We start from the raw sequence: 10,793 nt of genomic DNA on the forward strand, positions 1-10,793 counted from the left end.
AAGTTCAAATAACACTTTCGTATTCTATTTTCAACTGTTGATAAGTTAACAAATCCCCCTCACAATTAGCTCCTGAACTTCTCTCAACTAATAAATGCAATGAGTTTTCATCTTTTTTTTTTAAAGGTAAAATTGACAAAATCAGACTCAACATATCTGCTCAATTACAAATTCAACAACCTGAACTTCCAGCAACAAACAGAGGGAAACTAAACTTGATGTCAGAGTTCAGCTTGATAGACTACTGAAACACTTGAAAAAAACGGTACAGAATCTCAGCCCTTCCACATGTGTCTTAGACACTCTGCCTACCAATTTCTTCAAAACTGTTTTTCACCTCATAGCGGCGGATGTCCTTCAAATTGTAAATGTATCATTGCTGTCTGGCACGCTTTCTAAGTCACTGAAAACAGCTGTTGTAAAGCCACTTCTCAAGAAGAATAACCTGGATGCCTCCATGCTAAACAATTACAGGCCCATATCCAATCTACCTTTTATTGGCAAAATTATTGAAAAGTAGTCTTTAATCAATTAACCACCTTCCTAACATCAAATGGGTATTTTGATTACTTTCAGTCTGGTTTTCAGGCAAATCACAGCACTGAAACAGCTCTCATTAAAGTTTCCAATGACATGCAGCCTCAACACAGATTCAGGTAAAACATCAGTCCTAGTGCTACTGGACCTTAGTGCAGCATTTGACACTGTTGATCACAATATTTTACTACACAGACTAGAACACTGGGTTGGATTTACAGGCATAGTTATCAGCTGGCTAAAATCATATCTACAAGAAAGGAGCTTCTTTGTTGCCATTGGAAACTGTACCTCAACACCAACGTGTTTGACCTGTGGTGTTCCCCAGGGGTTGATCTTGGGGCCACTATAATTCAACCTCTATATGCTCCCACTTGGACAAATCATTCATAATAATTTGATTTCATATCATAGCTATGCAGATGACACACAAATTTACTTAGCTATATCACCAAACGACTATGGTCCTCTTGAATCTATGTGTCAGTGTATAGAACAAATCAACACCTGGATGTCTCAAAATTTTCTTCAGCTGAACAAAGAAAAAACTGAAGTAATTATATTTGGTAAAAAGGAGGAAAGACTTAGGGTTGCCACTCTCCTTGACACAAAAGGGTTGAAGGCAAAGATACTGTTAAAACCTTGGTGTATTAATTGACAGTGATCTAAATTTCAACAGCCACATGAAAGCGATAACTAAATCAGCTTTTTACCACCTCAAAATATTGTCAAACTCAGAGGGCTGATGTCAAAACATGACTTAGAAAAACTCATTCATGCATTTATCTCCAGCAGGGTTGATTACTGCAATGGACTGTTCACAGGCCTTCCTAAAAGACTATTAAACAGCTTCAGGTGATACAAAATGCAGCAGCTAGGACTCTAACAAAACTAAAAGAACTGACCACATTACTCCAATTCTTAAGTCCCTTGCACTGGCTTCCAGTAAGTCACAGAATTGACTTTAAAGCACTATTGCTTGTTTATAAATCAGTAAATGGAGCAGGACCTAAATACTTGTCAGACATGCTTCAGCAGTACACACCTTCTCGTCCTCTCAGGTCCCAGGTGAAAACCTGCTAGTAAAACCTACAGTTAGAACTAAACATGGTGAAGCAGCTTTTAGCTGCTATGCGGCTCAGCTGTGGAACCAACTTTCAGATGACATTAAAAGGCCCCAACTGTAGCCAGTTTTAAATCTAGACTTAAGACCAAACTGTTCTCAGGCGGCTTTCTGCTAACTGTGCCGAAGTTACAAATTCTGAATCTGCCTCGATAATTATTCTACTTTGTCTTTTATTACTTTTTACTACTTTTGCCTTTGTTTTTGCTTACTAATTATTCTTTATTTTTTTAAATGATTTTTACCTTGTGTTTTATGTTTTCTTTTTATTATGATCTTTACCTTTTAACTATTCTTTGACTATATTGCCCTTCTATGCTTTTATTTGTTATTATCGTTTGGTTTTGTTTATGTAAAGCACATTGAATGACCTCTGTGTATGAAATGTGCTATATAAATAAACTTGACTTGACTTGACTTGACTTGGGCCTTTGGGTCATGAAGGGCAGTTATTTGGATGTCGGTGGCCTTACCCACGTAAAACAGAGTGAAATAACATTTTGTAGCCTACTATAGAAACATTATATCAACATTAGTATTATTCTAGCTATATAATTGTGCATGGTATAACCGTGAGATACAGCGCTTCACGATGATGGCAATGAGAAGACGCAATCTATCTGAATACCTGCAATCTAGCAATCTATCTGAAATAACACCTATTTGAAGTAGGCCTATTATTCATGTCACATATTGTGTGTTAGTGTAGGCTACATAGCTTAAACTGTAGGCTATGTTTAAACTTTCTTTTCGAAGTTTAATGTCTGCATGTCGACTTTAAAAGTCGACACGCCGAGATTAAAGAATCATATTCAAATGTCGAAGTTTATTCTCGAAAAAGTCGACATGTCGAACTTTATTTAATGTCGACATGGCGACTTTAAAGTCGACATGACATTTCAACTTTATTCTCGAAATGTCGAGTTTCGAGAATAACATGTCGACTCGACATGTTGACTTTAAAGTTGACATGTCGACATTAAAGTAAACATGTCGAGTTTAATCTCGCCATGGCAAAAATATTTGTTGTCTTCATGTGTGGCCCTAATACTCCGTCGTAAGTTAGGACTATTCGGGATATTGACAAATGGGTTGCGGACCCACCCTACTGGCATTTCAACATTGATAAACGTTATAAACGTTTTTAAACAAACATTATAACGGGTGAATCAACGTTAAATTATGTGTTGGATTTGCAAATTGAATCAACGTTGATATCGCAACATTATTTCAACATCCGCCATTTCAACATTGGTGCTGATTTCCTTGATTTCTTATTTTACAACCATTTGTCAACATTTTACAATTAGCATTAAAACAGTGTTTCAACATTGACACAACAACTGACATTATTTCACCTATAATTCAACATTGATTTTCTTGACCTTTTTACAACCAACGTTGTTTCAATGTTTGTCTACATACCCTTTTACAACCATTTAGCATTAAACATTGTTTCAACATTGTTTAAACATTGACGCAACAACTGACGTTATTTCCCCTATATTTCAACGTTGAAGGTCGGTAGTGTGCCGGCTGGGCACTTATTGGTTTGCCGTGGATCTTTGGAGGATGGGAAGTAACGCTCAAACTCATTTGAAAGCGCAACAAGGTGATCGCGCACCAGCTGCGAGAGAAAGGGCCCTGCCTCAGTCTCTCCCAAAACCCCCACTACTGTTTGGAACATATCAAATACACCCCGATCCACTCGTCGTACCCACAAATCAAGCTTGGCTTTAAATGCAGCGACTTTATCTGCCAGTTTAGAGACAGTCGTCATTCTCCCCTGCAGTGACAGGTTGAGGTCATTAAGCAACCCAAATATGTCACACAGATAAGTGAGTTTTGACACCCAGCCCTCATCACTAAAATATGCAGCTAACGGTGACTTTTTTTCTGTAAGAAATCTCTGCAGTGGCTCTCGCAACTCAAACACTCTGGCCAGTGACCTGCAACCAACCAACTTGGATAGCGTACCACGGTGACCCATTCACCCTCTCTAACAACTGCCTCAATATCCTCTGACATATCATCAATTTGCCTATGGACAGTGCTTGCAGAAAGCGGTACCTGAGCTATTTTTTTAGCTGCAGCCTCCCCAAGGAGTTCATTGCACATGCCTTTACCAGCAGGCAGAATGAACTCTTCCCCAATAGTAAAGGGCTTCTTAGATTTAGCAATCCGACTAGCCACTATGAGGCTTTTAGCGCAGCCACGTTCACCGATGTGGTTGCTTTACGCACTAGTTTTTTGCCCTTCTTGCTCGCGTTTCTTACGCTCAAAGAACTCAAGGGGTTTGTCTTTAAGTGTAGGATGCTTGGACTCTGATGTCGAATTAGCTTTGATGGTTTCATTGCTTCGTTTGACAACTTATCGCCAAATACCACACATAAAGGACTTGGTGCATCACGAGTCACCGGTCTCTCTTGAAACCATATTTTAAATATGACTCGTCATATTTAGTATTGAATGACCCCTTCTTTTTCTTTGAGGTATCTGGCTCACCATCGTCAGTGGGTATTATTGTGAATGTGACATTATTGCGAATTAAATTGAGTTTATTTAGTTTGCATGCATTTTTTTTAAACTCTTGTCGTAGGCTACGGCCCGGTTAGGAATGTCCGGTGGTTGGGGACCGCTGGTCTAGAGACCAGCATAAATAATATGGACAAATAGGAGAGTAAAGTATAATGTAAACAAGGTAATATAAAAAACTATAAAAAACTATGTCAGTGCAAGAACAGGTTGAGGTTATAGGGTTACAGCCATTCAGTATTGTAGCAGAAACCATTGATCATGTGTGCTAATATAGCATGAAAAACAGTGTAGCAGAAAAACAGTAGTAAAAACATTAGGCTGTGGACATTAGTAAAACAGTAGTAAAACAGTAGTAAAGCAGTAGTGGGCAGTCAGTACTCAAACATGGAGAGGGTGGAGAGGCAGACAGACTAAGCAGAGAAGTCTATCTCTCCTCTTCCCTTTAGTGAAGCATTGAACAGTTCAATGGCCCTGGGGACAAATGACTTCCTCAGCCTTTCAGTTGTGCATGGCAGTGAGCGAAGTCTCCAGCTGATCAAGCTCTTTTGCTTTTTAATGGTGCTGAAGAGTGGATGGCTTTTCTTATTTCTTTTTTTTTTATATGTATAAAATAACAAAAAACAAAAATTGCAATGTAACATGCGAAATAAGTGAAGTGGGTACCTTACATGGATGTAGATAAATAATTGCAATAAAGTATAAAAAAAAAAAAAAGAGTGGATGGCATTCATTGTCCAAGATGTTGATCAGTTTGTTCAGGGTCCTTTTGTCAGATATTGAAGTGATGCACTCCAGTTCAGCTCCCACTACAGAGCCAGCCTTCCTTACCAGCCTGTCAAGTCGCCCAGCATCCTTCTTCTTTGTGCTTCCTCCCCACCACTGCATAGAAGAGGACGCTGACCACTACAGACTGGTAGAACATCCTGAGGAGCTCGCTGCACACATTGAAGGACCGCAGCCTCCTCAGGAAGTACAGCCTGCTCTGCCCTTTCTTGTAGAGTGTGTCAGTGTTGGCTGACCAGTCCAGTTTATTGTCCAGGTGGAGACCCAGATACTTGTAGGTGCTTACCACCTCCACATTGACCCCATCAATGGAGACTGGTAGCAGAGCGGGCTTAGACCTGCAGAAATCCACCACTATCTCCTTGGTCTTTGAAGTGTTGAGTTGAAGGTGATTGAGTTTGCACCATTGCACAAAGTCCTCCGCCAGGCTCCTGTACTCCTCTTGCTCGTCCCTGATACACCCCACAATTGCAGTATCGTCAGAAAACATCTGCATGTGGCATGACTCGGTGTTGTAGCAGAAGTCAGATGTGTACAGGGTGAACAGGACTGGAGAGATCACAGTTCCCTGTGGTGCTCCGGTGCTGCTACAGTCTGACAAACTGTGGTCGCTCGGTCAGGTAGTCTGTAATCCAGGTTACCAGGTGAGCGTCCACACCCATCTGCAAGAGCTTGTCTCCCAGTCTGAGGGGTTGGATGGTGTTAAAAGCACTTGAGAAATCAAAGAACATGATTCTCACAGCACTTTTCCCCTTGTCCAGGTGAGAATGTGTCCTGTGTGGAAGATAAGTGATGGCATTGTCCACGCCCACTTTCTCCTGGTATGCAAACTGTAACGGGTCTAGGGCATGGCGTATCTGGGGCCTGAGCATACCTAAGACCAGTCGCTCCAGTGTCTTCATCACATGTGTTGTTAGAGCGACAGGCCTGAAGTCATTAAGCTCACTGGGGTGTAGCTTCTGGGGAAGGGGCTAAGAGTCTTTTTTGGGGAGAGGGGGTTCTCAGCCAGTCTATGGCGATAAAAACACACAGTCTGTCACTGTGAGGGGGGATCCGAGTCTTTTTTCTGAAGACCATTGGACACTTCAGACTGAACATGTGAAAATATCTCTTTATGACACATATGTGCATGTCCCTTTTGTGTGGAGCAATATGACAGATGTGTGCTGTGCTTGATTGTAACATAATAGAATGGGTGAAGTATCAGGGTCAAAAGGGATCCTTTCACGAATTTGTATCAATAAAGTGATGCGATAACGCAGCCTTTTGTGTGTGTGTACCTGAATGCACGGTTCAGTCAACACACATGCTTGCATGTATGTATATCTCTGTACAACATACAGCATGCCAACAGATTCTGTTCTGGGTAATACTATGTTTACTGCTTACGGACCTGTTTTCATGGGTATATTTCCAGCGTTGGTGTATGAAATAGTGTTGTTTTGTTCCCTCAGTAATATGTGCAGAGGAAGCTCTATCACTGGAGGTTAATGGGCATCTCCGTGATGGAGCACAGTGGCACAGAGATAAACAGTCTCCATTTTAACCCTCGCCCACGGACCTCCTCTGCCTGTCACTCACACACATGCATTCAGACAGGATGAAAGAGAAGGGGAGGTGGTGAAAGGGAAAATAAAAGCAGACAAAGAGAGGGAGAAAGAGAGCAAGAGAGAGAGAGAGGAAGAGAGAGAAATGTCCACACTCCCCACATGAAATTATAATGCTGAGAGTTGTGTGCAGGAAGACACATGAAAAACGTTTTCACACTTTCCACAGGATGTACTAGATAATGGTGTAAAATTATGTTTAAGATACAAGCCACCACTATACAAAAGAGCCATTTAGGATGCTTGACAGTACAAACTGTGTAAAGACCAAGCAAGGCATATCAGGACAATAGCAACTCACATCACACCTGATTCAACAAAATACCTCACATCCTGTCTTTGGGTGGAAATCGAAAGTGATAAATGTCAAAAACCTGGTTTCTCTGCACCCGACTTAAGCTGTGTACAGTTTGGTTTCTCTGCACCCCTGGTTTAGTCGGTGTAGAGTTTGGTTTCTCCGCACCCCTGGTTTAGTTGGTGTAGAGTTTGGCCGGAACAACATCCTCTGTAAACCGTGTTTCCTCTGAGAGGGAGGAGCAGGTCGGAGCCAGAAAAAAAAAGGGACTAGTGGTCTGGTACTTCTCCAGCATCTTTCTCTCTCCTCATCCCCCTCTCTCTCTCCCTTATCTCTAGCTCTCTTCCTAATCTCCCTCTCTTTCCCCTCATCTCTCTCTCTCTGTAGGCTAACTCTCCTCATCTCTCTATCTATAGGCTAACTCTCCCCATCTCTCTGGGCTAACTCTCCTCCATCGTTGGCTTGTTTACAGTAGTGAAGAGAAATGTGTACCTTTCTGAATATCTCTGGCTGAGAGGCAAGGAGAGAAAGAGCATGTTTTTGGACCTTTGTCATCTTTGGCATTTGAACCCAGAGAGAAACTAAACTGCCATCTAATTCAAAATATGTCTAAACATTTATCCATTTCGGTATTGTTCAGCTTTCATGTACAGGAACTCAAAGATGGAAATGATGACCCTGTCCAAGATTAAATGAAAACTAGACCACTCAGTCTGAGGAAAGTGACTCTCATCATCTTATAATCTTTGCTCACTGATGTGATGACGGCCATTTTGCCATAGCCATGACGAGATCAACCCATACAGAAATCTTTTAACTGAATCAATGGGTTTCTGTTCTGTATATCTACCATTAACCATTTTAGTAACCCTGTCTACAGTGTCTAGTGTGTTGTAGACTACATAACTGTGAGGTGTGTTTGTGTATGTGTGTGTGTGTGTGTGTGTGTGTGTGTGTGTGTGTGTGTGTGTGTGTGTGTGTGTGTGTGTGTGTGTGTCAGTGGGTGGGTAGGTCTGAACCCAGTTGGCATCTGAAAACAGGAAACTCAATCAAACGGGGTGGCCAGATGAGGAAAGGGCCAGCAGGTGGGGGAGGGTCCCCTCCATTGTGGCTCTCTGGTAGGAAAGCGCCTGTCCGGCCGGTTGGCCCGCTACTCCAGAGAGAAAAGGATGCCCTCAGCCTCAGGGGCAGGAGCAGGGCACTGGGGCAGCAGGTACCCTCTGTGACCTCTGCACCGAGCAGAGCAGGAAAGCCACCGACCACGAGCATGACAACGCTGCAGCTACATCCTGCAGTGGACACACACACACACACACACGCATCCTCAGTGGATGAGAACCTGGCTGAGTTTGGCCAGATGGGATTGTCACAGCGTAACAACACATGGTTGGATATATGCGCATGCTGTCAGTAGCATACTAAAGAGAGGAAAAGACCCTTAGAGAAACCAGTCCAGGCCTAAGCTCCCTCCGCCTGATGCTAACAGCTCCATGGCTCCCAAATACCACACAAAAGGTAAATTGTAACTGGAATTTATCTGATTACATGCTCAATTCTCCACAGCATGCTCACACATAGCCGCACGCTCGATTACACACAGCTTGTGTGGAACACACACACACACACACACACACACAGTGTAGCCTACAACAACAACAACAACAGCAGCACTATTCTCATCACAAGAGAGAGGAATGTTTTGGTCTTGTCCCATTTCCACGCCCAATGTCCACATCTCTGCCTGCTGGTTGGCTCTTCCTCCATGGGATTGTGGGAACAGGTTGAGCAGGCTGCTGTTTCCTCCGTTAGGGATCTGCCTTGCCACTGAGGTCTTTGAAGCTTAGGATGAATCTGGCAACTCGCCTTCACATACTGGCAGAGCCCAGTGACGGGAACTTGGAAAACGCCTCTAAAGAATTAAGTGCTTCGACTGAGAAAACACACACACACACACACGCCAGGCAGGATCAGTGTGAAATCACAGAAATGGAGTCGTGCGAGTGAAGATATGTGGCCAGATTTATTGAAGTCCCTTATCAAGGAAACACACTTAACTGCATAGCTAACCACTACTATGTTCTGAGGATGTGCACCACCATACGTAATAGGCTACAATACAGTTTGTGACTTGCTCTCAGCAGCACTATAGAAACATTATATTGTTCTGAAAATAATTAGACTCAACTATTATAATCAGCACCACAAGTACCTGTGTTAAGGTAATTGCCCTTGATAATATTAGATCATAAAACCTTGACTAATAAACTATACCCTGTAAACTTCATTGTTAACAGGCATGTTCTGAGCAATGTTTGAATAGGAAAATAACAGGAGAAAGAGTGAGCTTATACTGGCCCCTGGTGGATGTTGTTTGTTCACTGCAGTTCTCTCAGTATTGGAGAGTACTGTATTAGTGTTTCACAATTGCTAACACTAAACTCCATTCTCTGAACCAAATTATCAGTTGCCTGAACACATTTCTTGAATCGATCACCCTTTTGGCAAACTGGCAAAAGGTAAACACAAAGAAAGCACAAATGCCATGTTTAACACAACTCAAAATTGATCACACTTGTTTTAAATGATGTGACAACCAATATAAGCTAGTTCGGAGTGTGAACGGGTTGCTGAACAGTGTAGGTTCATATCATATCATAACAGAACCGATCAGTGAGGCATTCAGAGTACATTGCAGGCTGTAGATTGCAATGTACTTCTCTTTTACAGTACTGAAATGATTGTCTTCTCTAGCATGCAGTTTTTCACAATTGCTAAAAACACAAACCTCCATTCTCAATACTGTTTACTGGATTTACAGTAAATGTTGAATCCACCCAGCAATCTTTTTGTTATGTTATTTAGATGCAAAATGCACTTACTGTATTGAAAACAAATTTCTCCTGGAGCTATGAGCTGCCCTGAACACCGTTTTCCATTTTTTGATGTAGTGTCTAATAACTGCTCAGTAGTATTTTTATTTTGACTTTGAATTGGAAAGGGTGGAAAAAATGTGTTTAGCACGCACACACAGAGAAATACACACATTGCATTGTTACATTAAATCATGTTTATTACAACAGATTCTGCAGTTGCAAACAAATGTGCATTACAGTCTAAATTCTTAGAATGCTAAACTTATTTAACAGAAATTAAACTGTGGTCTTACATGTTTGTCTTTATAAAAGTCCCTTTAGCAAAACAAAACAAAACAAAAAGCCTTCATCTCACATTATTTTACACAAAACTAAGTACAACTATTCAAAATTAACTGAAGAACTGTACTTACTTACACATCAAGACTGAGATGAATCTAAAATATATTTCCTGAAATATATCACATTAAAACAATGATGAATCAAAAAACTAAAACCAGCTACAGACTGGAAAGAATCAGACGGTGGGAACCAAAACAAAAAGGAATATGTCACAATGCTTGAAACCATGGCAGTGGATGTAACTGCAGGCTACTGTGCAAATGGAAACAGGTTTGAGCACTCAACCTGCTTTATCATGAACATCTAACGTAGGAGCCAGCCCCGGAGTAGTTGCCTGCATGTTCAGAGGACAATAGACTACCTCGTGCGACTTTCTGCCAAATAACAGAAAGCTTACATGTGTCTAAGGTGTGTCTGAGTCAAGCTTCGATTCCGCGTCCAGCTTTAGGTCCAGCATTAGTAGGTGAGGACAGCCAAAGAACCACAGACACAGATAGCCAAACTGGCAACACTTTACATTGTGTTTTCATAGACAAGAAAGGGGCCAAAACAAGGATTTATCTTAGAGCTCCAGAAAAGACTATTGTCGGATTGCTTAGATTTTGACCACATGCTGCTGATGAGGCTCTATGGGAGCCAGGCCTCCGTATCACACAGAGGAAGACGAAGATAAACGGTCATCATGAACAAAAATA

Source organism: Alosa alosa, chromosome 11, assembly GCF_017589495.1.
Source record: "Alosa alosa isolate M-15738 ecotype Scorff River chromosome 11, AALO_Geno_1.1, whole genome shotgun sequence".
NCBI classification, from domain to species: domain Eukaryota; kingdom Metazoa; phylum Chordata; class Actinopteri; order Clupeiformes; family Clupeidae; genus Alosa; species Alosa alosa.